Raw genomic sequence first — 7850 nt, 5'->3', positions numbered from 1 at the left:
ACAGGACCCCCAAACTATACACTACAGGTATACAGGACCTCCACCAACTATATACTACAGGTATAAAGGACCTCTAACTGTCACTGTTGCTTATAACCAGGCTCAGCATAACACTACCAATGTTGTACATAACCAGGCTGTATATTACTCTGACAATGCTGTATATAACCAGGCTCTGTATATAAAACTGCCAATGTTGTATATAACCAGGCTCTGTATACAGTCTGATCACATGACATCTCAGTTTGGCTATTAGGTATTTAGGATGTTTAAAGTTTTAAGTTTATTTCTAATGTGCATAAGCTACAATTTACATAAACAGGGCAGAACTGTCTGGGTATATAGTGTATAAAGGGGTATATAGGGCTCCTGGCGATTTTCCCTTAAACAAAAAAAATAAGGGCATAGATTTGCCTCCTGGGCGACCTTGGAACAAATCTAATTAACACAATGACACTTTATACCCGGGCAGCGCCGGGTACATTTTCTAGTAACTGATATTGTGATTTGCATTTTTATTTTTTATTTTATATAAACCAAATATATAACTTGTGGAGCTCCTCCCCTTCTTATAACTGAGTCTGATACAGTGATGAATAGAAGAAGCAACCACCTTATACCCCTGATGAGGTCAGACATTGAACCATTGCTCATGGTTATATTCCTTTATTCTTCCAGCCGCTGATTTACCAGTATTTTGGACAAGATATTCGCAACTTTGGGAACTAGCAGCCATGATGTCCTCCTAGACCCAGCCTGACCACCATGATAGGTCCTCCTAGACCCAGCCTGACCACCATGATAGCTCCTCCTAGACCCAGCCTGACCACCATGATAGCTCCTCCTCCTGACGAGACATCTATCATTGTATCCTCCATTACTGATCAATAAATTATTATATTTTTAGCATATCATCTGAGAGCATCTAGTTCAAATTTTTTTGAAAGTCAAAAATATTCACATTACACCAGAACCTACAGGTGTGATGAGGGACCTAGGTTTTGTGTTTTTCTTCTCCTAAACTCTCTTAAAGGGGAACTTGGGCATTTTTTTTTTGTTTTGTTGTCAAATCAACTAATGTCAGAAAGTTACACAGATTAGTGTATTAAAACAGTGTGAGTATTGTGTCAAAGTCTAACTCTGTGGTGAGTATTGCAACTTGACAAGGTTACCAAGGCAGGCATCCATCCACAGACAACTGTTTTGGGGTATTTACCTCTCGTCAGTGTGGAGCAGGACTCCAACACAGTGCTCTCTGCTGCCCCCTCTGTCCATTTCAGGAACTGTCCAGAGCAGCAGCAAATCCCCATAGAAAGCGTTTCCTGCTTTGGACAGTCCCTGACATGAACAGAGGTGGCAGCAGAGAGCACTGTGTCAGACTGGAGAGAATATATATATATATATATATATATATATATATATATATATATATATATAATTTTCTGATGACGTTGAAGTTGATCTCCTGGTCTCCTTTCCCAGACTACAGGCCTCCATCACCAATACTGCTCAGTACACTTTGTTTCCTTTGGCTCTTAGGCTCTATTCAGACCTCCATGTTCCTTGTATAATTCATCATACCGGCAGGGGGGCCATTGACTGTAATGACCACAATACATTTTCTGACCACATTGGTCTTAGATGTATAGACTGTGACTAGGAGCCTTGCTGGAAATGTACACTGTGTGTTAGGGATATAGCGGGGGAGTCCAAAGTCTCAGGACACCCTTTTATTAGAAAATGATGACATATTTGAATACCCCGGCAAGGAATTGGGGTGGGGGTGGGGGTGGCGGGGTCTATCGCTAAGGCAATGTTTGGAACATGGCCGCCATCTTGAAAGCAGTACATTAATACTTCCTGGTTTAAAAGTTAAAGATTAGGAAGTTAAGGATAGTGAAATAGAATTTTTCAAAGAATTTACGGAATGTCAAAAATTGGCAGAATAGAATTTCTCCAAAAATTCCAAGAGAAGTGACTTCCTTCTTATGTTCACAATAAATCTCTACAAATATTTTTTGTAGTTTTTTTTTTTAGAGGTCCTAATATCCATCCATACAAAGTAACCGTCAAAGCTCAGTCCTCTAAATCTAAAGAAATTTGCGTTTTAAGTCTATTGGTACCTTTTTTTTTACTGTTTTTCCATGAAAAGTCAGAGTAAAGAAAATTTTCAGAATTTATTGATAATTTTATAAACTTCTACATTTATACTTTGCTTCTTTATCACATTGATATATCTTAGAATGTTGTTTCATCCAGTGTGAGAGGTTCTGTGTACACGTCTTTGGTGCGGAGAAGACTCGTCTGTAAGAGACAATGACATATAACAATTAGAAGATGCAGATGCATTTTGGGCTGTACATATAGGATACGGCTTCAATGATCCCATGTGAATGACACAGGTCTGTGATGTCAGTGATGTCATTGTGAGGTCACCTGTTTTAGGTAGGGGTCATTATTTGATAAAATACCTTAATGGTGCGTTCACACCTACAGGATCTGCAGCTGATTTTCTGCAGCAGATTTCAGTTAAATAACTGCACACAGCATCAGATTTGATGATGTGTTCAGTTATTTAACTGAAATCTGCTGCAGAAAATCAGCTGCAGATCCTGTAGGTGTGAACGCACCATAAAAGAAGAAAATATACAAACTCCTCAGTGTAATTATATAATATATAGGCTGAGGGAGACCACCCACCTGTATAGGGAGAAAAGTGGTCAAGACTTGCTGGAGCCGCACTTACAGGAATAGACTATTATCTGTGAGGAGAGAAAGCAGAGAATTATACAGGAACAGGGGGTCAATGGAATCATGGAATCTTCTATCTATCTATCTATCTATCTATCTATCTCCTATCTATCTATCTATCTATCTATCTATCTATCTATCTATCTCCTATCTATCTATCTATCTATCTATCTATCTATCTATCTATCTCCTATCTATCTATCTATCTATCTATCTATCTATCTATCTATCTATTTCTTATCTATCTCCTATCTATCTATCTATTATCTATCTATCTATCTATCTATCTATCTATCTATCTATCTATCTATCTATCTTCTATCTATCTATCTATCTATCTATCTATCTATCTTTTATCTATTTATCTATCTATCTATCTATCAATCTATCTATTATCTATCTATCTATCTATCTATCTATCTATTATCTATCTATCTCCTATCTATCTATCTATCTATCTATCTATCTATCTATCTATCTATCTATCTATCTGTATCTGTCTCCTATCTATCTATCTATCTATCTCTCTATCTATCTCCTATCTATCTATCTATCTATCTATCTATCTATCTATCTCTTATCTATCTATCTCCTATCTATCTATCTATCTATCTTCTATCTATCTATCTATCTATCTATCTATCTATCTATCTATCTCCTATCTATCTATCTATCTATCTATCTATCTATCTATCTCCTATCTATCTATCTATCTATCTATCTATCTATCTATCTATCTTCTATCTATCTATTATCTATCATCTATCTCCTATCTATCTATCTCCTATCTATCTATCTCCTATCTATCTATCTATCTATCTATCTATCTATCTATCTATCTATCTATCTATCTATCTATCTTCTATCTATCTATTATCTATCTATCTCCTATCTATCTATCTATCTATCTATCTATCTATCTATCATCTATCTATCTATCTATCTATCTATCTATCTATCTATCTATCTTTATATTGTCTCTCCCCTTTTATCTGACAGATTATCTGCCAAAAATTTGAAGCCAAAGCCAGAAACAGACTATAAACAGAGATCAGGTCATAAAGGAAAGCCTGAGATTTCTCCTCCTGGCTTTGGCTTCAAATCTTTGGCAGATAATCTTTCTGTGTAAATTGACCCTTACTAGATAGTATTTCTGGTGACTGAGGAGGTTCCTGCACAGTTACAGAGAAAACGTCTTACCGCAAGCATGATAAGAAGTACGAAAAGCAGAATCAGAATGACCATCACCAGGATGGCGACCTCAGCTGAAGTCATTGTTTCTGTGGACAATATAAAAACAGGTTACATTTTCTAATTTTTATAGTCCTGTTTGAGTCATTATCCAGTACTACACCTGGACTGGACTTTTATTGATATTATATACACCTTTATATGAGTGGAAGCAAACAAAGGAGAGTTTAAACGGGTTATCCAGGATTTAAATTATATGGCTGCTTTCCTACAAAACAGTGCCACAACTGTCCTCAGGTTACTTGTGGTATTACAACTCACCTCCATTCTCTTCAATGGAAATGAGCTGCAGTACCACACATAGACTAAGGAAAAGAGTAGCACAGTTTTGGATAACTTTGGCGTTAGTGTCCCCCCCCCTAAAATTTTCCAGTTACAATTTTAGAGTCAGAACAACACTAAATGAGTACCACATACCCCATTACACACCCCACTATCAGATCCCCAGTATATTACACACCCCTTTATCAGATCCCCAATATATTACACACCCTACTATCAGATCCCCAGTATATTACACACCCCACTATCAGGTCCCAGTATATTACAAACCCCACTATCAGGGCCCCAGTATATTACACACGCCACTATCAGATCCCCAGTATATTACACTCCCCACTATCAGATCCCCAGTATATTACACACCCCACTATCAGGTCCCAGTATATTACAAACCCCACTATCAGGGCCCGGGTATATTACACACTCCACTATCAGATCCCCAGTATATTACACACCCCACTATCAGATCCCCAGTATATTACACACCCCACTATCAGATCCCCAGTATATTACACACCCCAGTATCAGATCCCCAGTATATTACACACCCCACTATCAGATCCCTAGTATATTACACACCCCACTATCAGATCCCTAGTATATTACACACCCCAGTATCAGATTCCCAGTATATTACACACCCCACTATCAGATCCCTAGTATATTACACACCCCACTATCAGGTCCCAGTATATTACAAACCCCACTATCAGGGCCCGGGTATATTACACACTCCACTATCAGATCCCCAGTATATTACACACCCCACTATCAGATCCCCAGTATATTACACACCCCACTATCAGATCCCCAGTATATTACACACCCCAGTATCAGATCCCCAGTATATTACACACCCCACTATCAGATCCCTAGTATATTACACACCCCACTATCAGATCCCCAGTATATTACACACCCTACATTTAGGTCCCCAGGTGGATACAGGGATAACAGTCTGGGGACACAGGGTGATCCTTCTAGGGTGGGGAAAAGAAGATGCAAAGTGAACAATCTAGGGTGGGGTCTGGGGAACACAGGGTGACCAGTCTAGGGTGGGGGAGGAGGTTCAGGCTGACTAGTCTGTGGTGGGGTTAGGAGGATACAGGGTGATCCTTCTAGGGTGGGGAAAGGAGCATACAGGGTGGGCAGTTAGAGTGGGGGCTAGAGGATACAGGGTGACGAGACTAAGGTGGGGACAGGGTGACCAGACTGGGATGAGGACAGGAGTAAACACGGTGATCCTTTTAGGGCGGGGAAAGGAAGATACAGCCTGACCAATCTAGGGTAGAGTCAGGGGAACACAGGGTGACCAAACTAGGGTAGGGGAAGGGGGGTACAGGGTGATCAGTCTGGGATGGGGTCAAGGGGAGCAGTGTGTGTGTGTGTGTGTGTGTGTGTGTGAGGAAGGGGGGTATTTTATGGTAGGTTGGGGTCTGCATTAATTTTGGGGTCCAGTGTCTGTATTGAGGTGTCTGGTTTAGGTCTGAAATAATGTTGTGAATTTCATTGGAAGGGAGGGAGTTATACATTATTTTATACTTTAACCCCTTGATGACACCAGTCTCCAGTCTACTCCATAGAATAACATTACACTGGAGCTCAAGCTGGAGATGGATCAGGAAGCTCCGCCTCCTAGTACACAGGTACAAACAGCAGGGGCGGAGACAATGGCGCCTCTGTAAGGTATTTAGGCATCATATTCAAAATGGAAACAATTTAGAAAATGAAAAGTGAGCACAGAGCTGCCTGATAACCATTCCTGATAAAACTTTACAGTACATGGCAAATAGGCTTTGTGAACAGCCCGGGGTCTGTGGTAACGGTAATCCCCCCCTGCTTCCAGCTAGCACTAATAAGGAGGCAATGTCTTACAAAATGGAAGATCCCTTCATTAACAATGTACTTTTTTTTTTTTTACTGATTTCTATGACAAAAAGTATACATACGTGTTGATGATGATGCCGCTAAAATAGACAAAATACATCCATTAGAAGTGATAGAGATCCAGTCATATTACAACTAAGTAAAAAGTAGGAGGTGAAGAAAGAGATGAAAGATAGTTTTATATTAGTGTAGTGAGAGAGAATTTGGTGAGAAGACTGACATGACTAACACTTAGGTATAGGAGGTATATATTATAGGAGTTATAGTAGGAGTAGTGATAGTAGTAGTACAGTATGAAATATGATGGACAAGGCAGGAGATGTGCGGAGTAGTAGGAGCTGATGTAATATTAATGGTAATAGTAGTAGTGGTAGTAGTTATGGTAGCAGTAGTAGTGATGGTAGTAGCATAGCTCCCAACCATCCTAAATCCAGCAGGACATTCATGATTTTGGGGTAATTTGGGGTTCGGGTATACTGGAATGGTCCCCATGTATATTGCTCCATATATAAATATGCCGCCTTGGCACTGAACAGACTTGATGTGCTTCTCTTTTCTCAGTGCCGGACGAGGATTAATATCGCTCAGGGGCCCCCCAGTACACTTAAGGGCCATGGCCGCTAGGTGCCCCTTTAAAATATGTGTGATTAGTAACAGACGTGCCACGCACAGGTGATGATATCATCTGGCCCAGCCTGGACGCACACTGAGGAGGAGACAGGCAGGGGAGAAAGTGCCGCCAGCTGGAACAGGGAACTTCCGCTGCAGGCAGCTGTGTATCAGGCTCTCAGCACCGGAAGCTGCTGGGGACTGGAGATCCAGACTATGCTGGGAGCGATAGGGGAGGTGAGTATGCTCTTTTGCTTTGTTTTTCAAATGGGGGCTGGTGCACAGCAGGGGGCCTTTACTATTTGAGGATGCTACACAGTGGGGGCCATTACTATATAGGGATGCTACATGGGGTTTTATACTATATGGGGCTGCTACATGGAGAAGGGTCTTTACTATATGGGGATGCTGCACAGTAGGGGACCTTTACTGTATAGGGATGCTGCATGGTAGGGGGACCTTTACTATATGGAAATGCTGCACAGTAGAGAGATCTTTTCTACATGGGGCTGCTACACAGGGGATGCCCTTAACTATATAGGGACACAAAGGAGGGTATGACTACTATGTGATGGTAATAGTTGTAGTAATAGTAGCAGTGGTAGTGATGGTATTATTATTATTATTATTATTATTATTATTATTATTATTATTAATATTATTATTATTATTATTATTAGTAGTAGTAGTAGTGATGGTAATAGTTGTAGCAATAGTAACAGTGGTAGTAGTAGTGATGGTAATAATGACAGTAGAGTTATTGGTAAAACCTGTAATAATAGTAATAATAATAATAATAATAATAATAATAATAGTAATATCTTCTCTCTTCATGTGTATACATACCTGTAGTTGTAGCTAGAAAATGAAAACAAAAGACAAACCAGAATAAATATAAATATGAATTAGAATAAATATGTGATAATATTACTGTATTCCTAATCTGTAAAGGAATGCTATAATACTTTAATACTATATATTAAAGATGAAGACTAAAATGTTTAAGGCTATGTTCACACACAGTAAGAGACCGAGTCACAGAAGGGCCGGTCTCTGAAAAGATCATGCCG

At 39.6% G+C, this 7850-nt stretch overlaps 1 long non-coding RNA gene across 1 annotated transcript; it reads right to left on the bottom strand.

The window, feature by feature from the left end:
• Positions 1-2158: 2158 nt before the first annotated feature.
• On the bottom strand, positions 2159-6308 carry LOC138766322 (uncharacterized). The gene is made up of 4 exons (XR_011358716.1): positions 6234-6308; positions 3952-4031; positions 2701-2762; positions 2159-2304 (listed from the first exon to the last, which is right to left on the bottom strand). It is a non-coding gene; the product is annotated as an uncharacterized lncRNA (long non-coding RNA).
• Between the last annotated feature and the right edge of the window lie 1542 nt (positions 6309-7850).

This window comes from Dendropsophus ebraccatus, chromosome 10, assembly GCF_027789765.1.
Source record: "Dendropsophus ebraccatus isolate aDenEbr1 chromosome 10, aDenEbr1.pat, whole genome shotgun sequence".
Classification (NCBI taxonomy): Eukaryota; Metazoa; Chordata; class Amphibia; order Anura; family Hylidae; genus Dendropsophus; species Dendropsophus ebraccatus.
The sequence above is the reverse complement of the archived record's forward strand: the minus strand, read 5'-3'. Positions and strand labels throughout refer to the sequence as shown.